We start from the raw sequence: 13613 nt of genomic DNA, 5'->3' as shown, positions 1-13613 counted from the left end.
CGTGGAATGTCAAAAAGCAGTAGGACTTCTTTCTATTTTTAAAGTAATAACCAAAATAGACTGTATTTAGCTCTCTTGTTCATTGAATGCAATTCCTATTCTGAGAATTATTTTCTTCATGTGAATTATTTTTAAAGTCTCTATTTCCCCGCTGTTATTTTTTTCTCTCATAGTTCCAGGTAGCTCTTCCTTTCTAGCTCATTCTAAAAAAACTTTTGGCAACAATTTTTAAGGAATCAGTATCTGGCTCTTCATGTTCATCAGACACAAATGCTAAATACAACTATTCAGTTCAAGAATTCTTCCTATTTGGAATTCTCTTTCTTGTTGGGTCTTTTGCAACTTCAGAAACTATTTAACCAGCAACTTCACCGGTTTCACAATGTTCTACTCACCCTTACAGAGCTACACTTCGAACATGAGCTTGACTTTGTAAATTAGTGGTTGTTGTTGCCACTTCTTAGTCCACCGGCTTCAATCTTTTCTTGTGGGCCATGTGGATCCACTGTGGGACTCTAGCACACTTTGCAGCACGGTTAGTCACAAGTATGACTTGGAAAGGGCCTCTCCACCGTTCTTCTAGACAACTTTTACAGACATGCTTCTTCACGAGAACCCAGTCCCCTGAATTCAGTGGGTGGCCTTGAATTTGTTTGTTCATGCTGTTGCCAAATTCACCATATCAGCCAGACATCTGCAGAAATTTGTTTTGACTTGCACTTCATGAGGTGAGAGACCTATCTTATTATCTAGGGTACTTCTAATGCTCAGTAAAACAAAAGGAAGAGTGTCTGGCCACTTCAGACTAGTGGATGCACACACCTTGGCCACCTTATTTTTTATTATTCCATTCACCCCCTCCACAATAACTACAACAGAACCTTTGATCAATCTGGAGGGCTGTACAAATCAATTTCAAATCATAAGTCTTAAAGTGGGAGACGCTGTCCTCAATAAAGCCTCACATTCCAAAACAAGGTATTCATTCCCTCAACAAAAGCTTGGCAACCGTCGAGCTGTCTGATCTCTGGGTGCAATAGGCCTTGACCCATTTAGTGAATAAGCAGACAATCACAACAATGGATTTAGGACCATTGTAAACTGGCATCTCTATGAAATCTGCCTGACTTCTTGTTAGTAGGCACTCTGATTTGCCAATGGGGTTCATAAGAATAGTCTTCTTACCCTGATTATTTCTCTGGCAAACAAGGCATCTCTGGCATAAATATTCTGCAACACTTATGAATTAGAACAGTGCTTATTCCTTTCCCCTATTTGACTTATTATGCAAATACCTGGCTGTGAAATTCAACATGGCATCTGGTAAGATATATTTAAACTCAGGAGTGAGCCACACATATTGAAACCCGGCATTTTCCACCTCCTTTTCTCATCCTCCTGCACTTCCTCCTGGAGATCCCTCAATTTACTGAAGGAAGTCAGTATTGAATTCAGCAAGAAAAAAAAACAAATGTCTGCTCCTGCTGCAGATAACCTTGCTTGATTCCTTCCTCCAGTCTCTTGAATTGTAACATGTCCATTTGATCTCCCAGCTTCATTTTCCAGTGCCCAGCACCTTGCTACCTGGTCCGCATATTCATCTCAAAGTATGACCAAATCTCTTCCAGACTTACTGGCAGTGCACTTGACCACTGCAGTTTCTTTTGGTAATGGTATGGCCACAAACAAATCAAAGAAACAAGAACCAATTCCTGAAAGGGGTTTCAGAGGACGTCCTAAATTCCTTTTATAACGATAATTGTCAAAAGTCATGGACCATTCGAAAACCATACTGGCTCTCTGTATAGATTGCCAAATTCAAATCATTTGCAAAGGCAACAAGCTCGTGTCAGTGAAATCAAATATGCCACTTATGCTGAAGTTACATCAGGCATGAATGGTACCAGTAGAAGACTGGAAATTGAACATACTAGGTAGGCTGCTAATGGTTTCAAACAAGAACCATCCACAAATCAAGTCAGATCAGCCATTTCAAGAGGGGTTTTACTGAAGTCTGGTCTTGACACATAACTCTGTGACCTTAATGCATCATTAACATCAGTACTCCGGTCCCTGTTTCCATTGCTGTCCAAGAAATGAAAGAGCACTGCAGGATTCAGAAAACTACACTTTTTGGTAGAGATATTCTCAGCAGCCTGTATGGCTTGTTCATATCAGCTCAGCAGATTGTTTGTCATGTGCAGAGTCCAGGAACAGGTCATCAAAATCTCAACTGAATGTGCAACAAACATAATTAGTGTATGTCCCATCACAATTCCCTCACCTTGTTGAGTCACAATGTAAACTGCTTTCAGACAACCAGAAAGTGCTACAACTACTGGACCTAACACAGCTGACAAGCAATTAGTCTCATGATCCCACCATGATTTTGGGTAAGAACTGACAGAGCACACCCACCTCTCTCATGACAGAAGAGAAAAAAAACTCTTGTACTATAATCAGGCATTCCAAGGGAGGGTGCATTAAATACATTTTCCCTCAAAACTCAGAAAGCCTCTAAGCATTAGTCATCAAATGGTACTCTCCAATATCACTATGGGTTAGCCCTAGCAAAGGCTTTGCAATCAAGGACGTTTTGAACCCACTGACAACAGAGCCTAACAATTCCTAGAAACATCCTCACCTCCCTCTGAGTAAATGGAGGATCCATCTTCAGAATTGCAGAAACACTTTATTGTGAGACTTTCCCTGCCCGCTTTTCTGTGCGATGACCCAGATAAATCACTTCTTTCTTACAGTACTGTGTCACGGACCCATCTTGAGCCCTCTGTTCAGTCGGTTTTGAGCACAGGGCTCATGTCATCTTTCCTCGGTGGCACTTCACAACTCTTGTTTCCCCTCTCAGACCCTTTCACCCCCTTGAACCTCCTTTACCATTGCTTTCCCTTGTAACACACCTGCAAGAGTATAACATGTTTCCTAACTATTGTAATTATTGTGTAACAGGCACCCATCCACGCATATTGCCTGGGAATGTTGTTGTACCTTCTGAAAATGTACCCACTTTAGAAGATTTTGTACAACATTTGTCTGACTCTCAACAGGAGGTCTTAAAACACTTACAGCAGGGCACATCCAATATTGAGAAGAATGCTAACAAACATCGCCAACAACAACCAGCTTACAAGGAGGGTGATCAGATTTGGCTAACAAAAAACCTGCATTTATTAGGTCCCCGTAAACTGCAACAAAAATATGTGGTCCATTCCCCATTGAGAAAATCATTAACCCAGTTGCAGTAAGACTCCAACTACCTGCGCCCATTCACCCTGTGTTTCATGTGTCTCTTCTGAAACCTTATGCCCAAACCCATCCCACTCCTCCTCCACCTCCAATAAACCTGGATGGTCATCCTGAATTTGAGGTACAGAGAATCCTGGACTCTGACTCTTGGCAGCTTGTTTTATCTTATTTTTTGGACAGGGTATGGTCCAGAAGACAGTCTTGGAAGCCTGCCAGACCATGTCCCTCACTTGGTTTGTTCCTTTCATGCTAGACTCCCAAACAAACCACAACCTGTAGATCGTTCCGTGTGGGGCAAAACTGTCATAAACCCCTCTTGTGCCCTCAGTTCAGTGGATTTTGCGCACCTCACAGCCTCCTGCAAACCCCTGTTTCCCTCTCAGAGCCCTTCACCCCTTGAACCTCCAGTACAGTTGCTTTCCTTGGTAACATGTCTTAAAAAGTATCACGTTTCATAATTATTAGCTCAATCATCCTTTATCTGTTGCATGTAGCCATTAGGTGTATATTTCCACTTGCTTTGGATATTAGCACCAACTGGTGTGACCTACTGACTCAGTTCCAGTAGTTAATGAATTGGTTTCCCACAGTCATTTGCACTTGCAAGGGGACACATCAGATAGGTTAACACGTGTTTTCTCCCAGGTTTCCATGGGAACTTTCCAGCTCTTCCATGTGAGCCATATACCCTTCTGGAACAGTCTTCCCATTATATGTAAATCCCATCAAACCCAGTTGGTGCTTGGCCTCGTTCCAGTCCTGAGTAAGCTTGCACTCACCTAAGTTGCCTGGAACCTCCAACGCAGCAGTCTTCCAAGCCTTCTTGTGATCCCATGTCCATGACTTAACCCTTGTCTCCAGTATCTTCACATTTTGAGCTACGATTCAACATCATCCTGTAATTTCTTGCTCTTCAGCATTCCTCCGGATTTCTGTAGAAGAATCTATTTCTCGGATAAGTAGTGTTTCTCAAGTTAGTGTCACTAATTCATCATTCAGGTTTGAGCATGGTCTATGACAGAGTTCCTTAAAGGAAATTCAACCCGTTCCTGGAATATGAATGAATGTGTGCCTATGTTTTAAAAGTCGTAGTGCTCCTAACACTTTACCTCACGGGCACTCCAAACTTTATTTGACTCCGATCTAATGGTCTTCAAGTTTGTACTCTCGAAAAGACTGAGTATAATTGTGATTCTTAAACTTTTGAACTGGATTTTGTTATATTGGACAATCAGTTGAGTGGCAGAAAACTCAAAGTTTTTTACCTTTTGAATTTGTATCTGCTTTCAAGCCTAATTTATGATGAAGACTGTAGGTGTTATTGTTGTAAATAACTGTTAAAACACCATATGCTCACTACCGACTTTAAAGTGCTCAGCAAAGCACTGGCCACTAGATTGCTCCCCTCCATGCAGACCCTCATTCACGAGAATGGGTTCATACCTGTTGTACGTCACACAATCTACGACGGTTCTCTTCGCTACCGTACGCCAATTTATATCCGCCAGACCCAGAAGCAGTGATAGTATTGGTAGACCTAGAAAAGGCCTTTGACAGTGCGTTGGGACTACCTCAATGCTATCATGCTGTAAATGGGACTTGGGCCTTGAGGGGTAAGATGGATCAATTTACTTTAATCCCACCCCACAGCAAGAGTTAAGACCATGATGCATGATCTCAGGCAGCTATGAAATACACAGGGGGACCAGGCAGGGTTGCCCACTGTCGCCACTACTGTGTGCCATTGCCAAAGAACCACTGGCTGAGAGGTTCAACGCAATGGGCCACAAATGGGTAGTGCTCAGAGGAGGAATGCTGCACATTATTTCCCTCTACGTGGACAACCTAATTATTTATCTACGGAACTGGGACGCCACTCTGCCTCGGGTGCTCAAGCTACTAGAGGACTATGATAGCCATTTGGTATATGGCTGAACCCACGGAAGACCTGTGTTTTCCCAATGGTGGAGGGGGTGCCAATCTTGCTCTCCTGCTCAGAAGATGTGACCTGGGACCCTCGAACGTTTCGCTACTTGGGAATCCAGATTTACCACGACACACAGGATCTTCAGGAGGGCAACCTGGGTGAGTCGTGCTGCGCACTGAAGGCGGCGGTGACTTTCTGGCACTTGTTGAGGCTCCCCACCATGGCGCAGATCGCACTTTCAAAGATGGTGATGCTCCCCAGACTCTTTTATTCTTTTACTAACCTGCTGGCAGCCATCCCGGTGTCATGGTTCCAAACCCTGGACGTGCTCCTGCAAGAGTAGTCGTGGGATGGGGGCGCCATTGTGTAGTGCTGGCAATGCTTCGCCTCTCTCCGGAAGAGGAGGACTAGGGGTGCCTGACTTTGATTTGTACTACCTGGCAGCCCAGATCCAGTGGCTGGTGCGTGGCTCAATGGGTTGGATTTATCGGCGATGACCCCCAGACAGGGAGGTTGCGCGGGGAGGTTTTTTTTTTGGCACGTCTGCTACGAGGGAGACTGGTACAACCCCCCAACCCCCAGACCACACATATTAGTTTCAATGGCCCTCACTGCCTGGTGCAAAGCCCTTAAGAGAACGTACACTGTAGCTCCATATGCCCCGGCACTGCCACTAATCAGCCTGTCCCATGGAGACCCCTATTCTTGTTTTACACCCAGACAACTAACACTCTGGACGGATGTGGGACTGCAGACTGTGGGAGATTGCCGATACCGCTTGGGGACCTAATGGAACAGACGGGCATACGCCCTGGTCTATTCTTAACATATGAGGCCCTAGTATGAGACCTGAGAGAGCTCTGGAGTGACAGTGATGAGGATCCCCCCCACAGTTGCGGTCCTTCAACAAATTTTGGCTGTTTCGGGAGGGTGGAGGGGGGAGAGGAGGGCTGGGGAATCCCACATGGATCTATAGAGCCTTGAACAGGATTGGTAAAGAGGTCATTGGGACAACTGAGACTTAAATGGGATACAAACTTAGGGAGAGACATGACAGATGCAGAATGGGCCAGGACACTAGACTACGCCCACAAGGTCTCACGAAAAGCACATCTTAAATATATCCAATACAATACAATTGCACTCACATGACCTACCTCATCCCACATAGAATTCATGTGATACATGGAGGGAATATTAGGGCATGCCCCCTGTGCCAGCTGATGGATGCTGGTTTCTGCCACATGACATGGGGATGTCCAACACTGAGCCAGCAGTATTGTCTGCTGAGCTTTTTTAGTAGGCCATCCCCCAAGGAGGTGGGGAACAAGTTTAATGACCTCGCCTTGGTACTGGCATGCAGGAGTGATGATGGCCTAGAAAAACAAAAACGGGACTAGGCTGGACACGTGGGCGACGGATGTTACGCATTGGGCAAGGGCTGAAAAAGAGCAATGCAGAAAGAAGAAATGAGGAGAATCCGACAGACCGTTGGACCCCTTATGGACAGAGGTGGCTGGGAAACACTCGACTCAACAACAGATGAGGATTCTGACTGGAGCATATCCCAAGGGGGACTGATAAATGACGTCCATACACTCCCATCTCCCTCGTAGGCACACAGTGGGTGACCCACACAGCTGCGACCGCACTAGACATATACCCATGGCGGGGACCACCCTACATTCCCAATCGACACCCCCCCCCCCCCCCCCCCCACACACACACAAGTCGACATGGACATACCGTGAGGAACACACCATGTTGTGGCTTGGCAAAAGCACCTACTCATACCACAGACAGGTCTGACACAAAGGGCAAGTTAATCAACTAGTTTATTGCCCTTCTTCGGAGAGAGAAAAAGAAAAAACTCAGACACTTGACACTTAGATCCTTTTGTTTTACATATTGAGTAAGATGTATCTGTTGGAATATGGCTCCCCATCCCAGGCACCAGTTGGGCTACTGACCCGTGGCTTCCAAGGCACCTACATTGATTTCTACCAAGTGTGAGTTTGGAAAATGCAGCCAATGCTGCACCAAACATGTTGAATCCTACTGTATGTGCCTTTAGATCACTTGCAGACTGAGATGATGCATTGGGTTTACACACTATGTTAGTACGCTATGAATAGTAATATGTATCATTTGAAAAGCCAATATAACAAGTGTTAAAAAAAAAAAAACTGTTAAAACACCGTTTGCTATGGACTGTTAGTAAACTACTCTTCCTGTTGTTTCTAGTGCACCACATTCGCACAACGGCCCAGGGAGTTCAGATCCTCATGTGCAGTGTTGCAAGTCAGTGTTGAAGATACTGTGACACTATTCCATCTTTTTTTCTTGTTTCACTCACTGCCCCAGGTGGGATCAGAGGTCTAGCATAGTCTACATGTTCAGAACCAGGTGAGTGTGTGACATACCATATTTTTTGTGGGGGACATTGTGTGACTATTGTCAGCTAGATGATTCAGAAGTGCAGTAATATCCAGTTAAGAATCTTTTTTAGTCTTAGATGCCACCAATAGGTCATCTATGTATTGCAACAGGATTGAGCTACAGGACAAGAGCAAATTATCCAAGTCTTTCTTTAACCCCTTCGCTGCCAGGCCTTTTCCCCCTCCTGTGCCAGGCCTTTTTTTGTCTATTTGGGGCAGTTCGCGCTTAGGCCCTCATAACTTTTTGTCCACATAAGCTAGCCAAGACAAATTTGCGTTCTTTTTTTCCAACATCCTAGGGATTCTAGAGGTACCCAGACTTTGTGGGTTCTCCTGAAGGAGGCCAAGAAATTAGCCAAAATACAGTGAGAATTTCGTTTTTTTTTTTAAAAAGGGAAAAAATGGCTGCAGAAGGCGGCTTGTGGTTTTTCCCCTGAAAATGGCATCAACAAAGGGTTTGCGGTGCTAAAATCACCAGCTTCCCAGATTTCAGGAACAGGCAAACTTGAATCAGAAAACCCAATTTTTCAACTCAAATTTGGCATATTACTGGGACATACCCCATTTGTAAAAAAATGTGTGCTTTCAGCCTCCTTCCAGTCAGTGACAGAAATGGGCGTGAAACCAATGCTGGATCCCAGAAACCTAAACATTTCTGAAAAGTAGACAAAATTCTGAATTCAGCAAGGGGTCATTTGTGTAGATCCTACAAGGGTTTCCTACAGAAAATAACAACTGAAAAAGAAAAATATTGAAATTGAGGTGAGAAAAAAAACAATTTTTCTCTACGTTTTACTCTAACTTTTTCCTGCAATGTCAGATATTCGAAAGCAATATACCGTTACGTCTGCTGGACTCCTCTGGTTGCAGGGATATATAGGGTTTTTAGGTTTATCAAGAACCCTAGGTACCCAGAGCCAATAAATGAGCTCCACCCTGCAGTGCATTTTCATTCTATACCGGGTATACAGCAATTCATTTACTGAAATATAAAGAGTGAAAAATAGCTATCAAGAAAACCTTTGTATTTCCAAAATGGGCACAAGATAAGGTGTTGAGGAGCAGTGGTTATTTGCACATCTCTGAATTCCGGGGTGACCATACTAGCATGTGAATTACAGGGCATTACTCAAATAGATGTCTTTTTTACACACTCTCTTATATTTGGAAGGAAAAAATGTAGAGAAAGACAAGGGGCAATAACACTTGTTTTGCTAATCTATGTTCCCCCAAGTCTCCCGATAAAAATGATACCTCACTTGTGTGGGTAGGCCTAGCGCCCGTGACAGGAAATGCCCCAAAACGCAACGTGGACCCATCACATTTTTTGAAGAAAACAGAGGTGTTTTTTGTAAAGTGCCTACCTGTAGATTTTGGCCTCTAGCTCAGCCGGCACCTAGGGAAACCTACCAAACCTGTGCATTTTTTAAAACCAGAGACCTAGGGGAATCCAAGATGGGGTGACTTGTGGGGCTCTGACCAGGTTCTGTTACCCAGAATCCTTTGCAAACCTCACAATTTGGCTAAAAAAAAACATGTTTTCCTCACATTTTAGTGACAGAAAGTTCTGGAATCTGAGAGGAGCCACACATTTCCTTCCACCCAGCGTTCCCCCAAGTCTCCCGATAAAAATGATACCTCACTTGTGTGGGTAGGCCTAGCGCCCGCGACAGGAAATGGCCCAAAACACAACGTGGACACATCACATTTTTTCATAGAAAACAGTGCCTACCTGTGGATTTTGGCCTCTAGCTCAGCCGGCACCTGGGGAAACCTAGGAAACCAGCGCATTTTATAAAACTAGAAACCCAGGGGAATCCACGATGGGGTGCCTTGTGGGGCTCTGACCAGGTTCTGTTACCCAGAATCCTTTGCAAACATCAAAATTTGGCCAAAAAAAAACTTTTTCCTCTCATTTCGGAGACCGAAAGTTCTGGAATCTGAGAGGAGCCACAAATTTCCTTCCACCCAGCGTTCCCCCAAGTCTCTCGATAAAAATGGTACCTCACTTGTGTGGGTAGGCCTAGCGCCCACAAAAGGAAATGGCCCAAAACACAATGTGGACACATCACATTTTTTCACAGAAAACAGAGGTGTTTTTTGCAAAGTGCCTACCTGTGGATTTTGGCCTCTAAAATAAATTTGTCCCCCACCCCCCAACCCCTCCCCCGGGAGCGACCCTTGCCTATGGGGTCACTCCCCCTGCGTGACATTGGTGCAAAAAAAACAAATCCCCGGTGCCTAGTGGTTTCTGCCCCCTTGGGGGCAGATTGGCGTAGCAAAAATCGTCCGATCTGCGCCCCAAAAAAAAAGCCCCGGTGCCTAGTGGTTTCTGCCCCCCTTGGGGGCAGACTGGCGTAGCAAAAATCGGCTGAAATGGCCTAAATACAATTTTCCCCTCCAGGGGAGCGACCCTTGTCCAAGGGGTCGCTCCCCATCTGTAAAACAAAAAAAGACAAAAAATCTCTGGTGCCTAGTGGTTTCTGCCCCCTTGGGGGCAGATCGGCCTAATCAAAATAGGCTGATCTACCCCCCAGGGGGGCAGAAATGGCCTAAAATCCCCCCCCTCCCCCAGGGGAGCGACCCTTGCCTAAGGGGTCGCTCCCCTTGCCTGAAATTCACGTAAAAAAAAAAAAACTCCCTGGTGTCTAGTGGTTTCTGTCCCCCTTGGGGGCAGATTGGCCTCATCAAAATAGGCCAATCTGCCCCCAAGGGGGGCAGAAATGGCCTAAATATAATTTGCCCCCTAGGGGAGAGACCCTTGCCATAGGGGTCGCTCCCCACACCTAAAACAAAAAAGTAAACAAAAAACAACAAAAAATGATCCCTGGTGCCTAGAGGTTTCTGCCACCCCCTAGGGGCAGAAAAGGCCTTCCAAAAAAATGCCCCCCCCCCCTCCCCCCTGGGAGCGACCCTTGCCCAAGGGGTCGCTCCCTTATGACAATATCCCCCAAAAAAAAAAAAATCCCTGGTGTCTAGTGGGCGTTTCAAAAGACGGATTGCAAGCAATCTGGCTTTTGAAACGCTTGGAGAGACTTCAAAGGGAAGGAAATACATTTCCTTCCCTTTGAAGCCTCTCTGGCCCTTCCCCACGTGATCGAAAGAAAAAAATGCAAAGCATTTCTCTTTCGATCGCGCTGGAAGCTGAGCTTCCAGCGCGATGGGGGAGGCTCTGTGATTGTGATCCCCTTCCATCCCTGCCTTTTTTTGGGGGGGGGGGGAAGAACACAGAGGGAGCGAGAGCACTCCCTCTGAGCTGTGTGCCGAGGACGTAATGGTTACGTCCTCTGCACAGCAGCACTGTGCCGCAGGACGTAACCACTACGTCCTCGACACAGAACCGGTTAATATCTGACCAAAAACAAAAACAAAAAAAAATCAAAGGACTTTTAGTGTACCCCTGTGGAATTCGACGTCAAATGAAAACTTGGAACTGAATTGCAAATCAAAATTGACTATCTTAAATCAAAAGAGGGTGCTGTTCATATAGAACAGGAGGAAAGACAAACACATTGTAAAGGAAAGGATGGCAGGGAACCCTTAAGATCAAAGAAAGGTTTCCAGGCAAAGTGAGTCAGGGTAGGCCACAGTCACACGTTGCGCCGGACCACCTTTTCTGCAGCAGTGTGCATGACTTTGACCTAAAGGGCATAACAAATCAATCCTATTGGGCTGGGAGATATTTTAGTGAGGTACTGATCTGTTAAGGAACTTAACTCACTATTTCACATCCCATCCAGGTGTAGGATAGGGATTATTATGGTTGTGAAGAAATGCCACAGATCCGTTGTGACCTCTAGGTGAGAAACATGTCTACTCTACATTATACAACATGCATGTAGGCTATCTATGCACCTTGAGCCTTCAAGATAGTACTCTTTTTTGCTTTTAACCTTTTAATTAAAACATATCCGGTATCCCTGATATAGTTTTAATTTACCTTTTCCTTCTTCACCTACCCCACCCTATACATCCCATCCCCTCACACACTCATTATTACGGATTATATCTTAAAAGATGTCTGTTAAAGAGCCCCTTCACGTGGTCCGTCAGGCACTGCAGTGCCGGCCCGACGAGAAGCTTGCCCTATGATGAAGCATGACACCCATTTGGGTGAGTGAGGGCACCTTTCTTTGATCCTAAGGGTTCTCGCCATACTTTCCCTCCCAACACAATCTTCCTTCTTCCTTTACTATAGTAACAGTACCCCCTTTTGATTTAAGGCCCATGATCTTGGAGCACAGGTGCTGGACCTTCCTCTGTTCCTGGTTCCCACCCCCCTCTTTTGTGCATAAAGCAAAATTGACTAACCTCATGCAGATGGAGAAGAACATTTGGTTTAAGTAGGGGACTGTATACCACTCTGCAAATGTTGGAATCTGCAACAAAATTACAGCAGGATTCAATACCATTGGACAACATGGAATCATTATTTCATTTATTTTTCAAAGAACTTGAACAATTTTCCATTTATCACTGTTTATTAATGTCCATCACAGGAAAACTACAAGGACTACCACGTACTTCCCACATAATGAAGTGTTCAATCATTTTTTCAATAACTGGTTTCATTTCTTCTCTTGCCTCTTTTGATAGTCTGTACTGTTTAATTCTAGGAGAAACTGCATATGATTTTCCATTAATCTTCAAAGACTTTGCACTTTGTATTAATCCTATCTTTTATTAATCCTATCTCTTTTCCTGTGAAATCCCATACCTCTTCTTTTACAGTGTGTCTTAAATCCAGAGGTAGGTCATCTTTAGTAAGAACTGAAAATAACTAAACTCTTGAATCTTGTGATTTAATTTCAACATCAAACTGTGTTGGGTTCCAGTGTGCAGCAGATCACAAAGTTTATCTTGCAAAGGAAGTCACTGTCCAACAATCGGACAGGGCTCAAATCACACAGTATGAAACTATTAGTTTTCTCAATTGATCAATTTTAACAGGAACATCTGGTGTAACCTGATTCACAATCTGTTTTTTGCTAATGTCTACAGCTTGGAATTCTCTTCCAAAGACAGGTAGGTTTGAGGACTCTACAGACCAAATTGTAGAGAGTAACTCCTGTGTTTATGAAAAATAACATGGGATGGCTATTCATCTCACCATCTACATAAGGGTCACTTTGGTCTCCCTTCAGGTCTACACCAAGCAGGCAATCCTCCTTTCCTCCCGAGTACCATCACTGGGAATTAATTTCTGTAAAAAACTGAGGAAAATCATTGATCAGTATCAATGGATTCGGCTGGTACCATAGATTGTATGGGATATTTGCTGCCTCATCGTAGCAATGGACAATTTCATGCAAGCTGCCCTTGATTTTGCACATTCTGCACAGACCCGAGTTGTGATGGGGGTGCTGACTGTGTCTGCACCTGATTCGCATTCCATTGCAACTGAGGAACAATATAATTCTGGATTCGACCTGGATTTTGTCTGCATTCCTGCTTCCAGTGCCTGGTTTCAACACAGAAATAACAAGCAGTGCTCTCCTTCAGCAAATTCATCTGCATTCAGTCCTGGAAATATTCACAACTCCTTTTTTATGGCCTTGCATCTGCACTAGCTCATTTCCCATTCTCACACTTTGCGTTGGATGCATTCCATTCATTTCAGAGTAGTCACACAAAACTCCACATCAGAACTTACCATCTGATTCCTGCCATTTCTCTGAAACTACTTAGTCTGGGCAACCATTCGCTATTTTCTATATTGCATCAAATTAATCACTTTTGTTCTTGACATACTTCAGGATCTCATTGATACCCTTAGTCTGCCAGCACATTACATTCTACTAAATATGAATAGATATAAAACTGCCAGCACCATCTTTCTCAGGATATTTGCTTCTACTGTGCTTCTTAAACATCTGCATACGCCTCTCATAAGCATGCACTGACTCATTCGGCTCTTGAGTAGACCTCAGAATCTTTGCTCAATAAATTTCCTTCTCTGGCACCTTCTTTAGCAAATGCTCTAC

Source organism: Pleurodeles waltl, chromosome 8, assembly GCF_031143425.1.
Source record: "Pleurodeles waltl isolate 20211129_DDA chromosome 8, aPleWal1.hap1.20221129, whole genome shotgun sequence".
NCBI classification, from domain to species: domain Eukaryota; kingdom Metazoa; phylum Chordata; class Amphibia; order Caudata; family Salamandridae; genus Pleurodeles; species Pleurodeles waltl.
Note: the sequence above shows the minus strand (reverse complement) of the source record.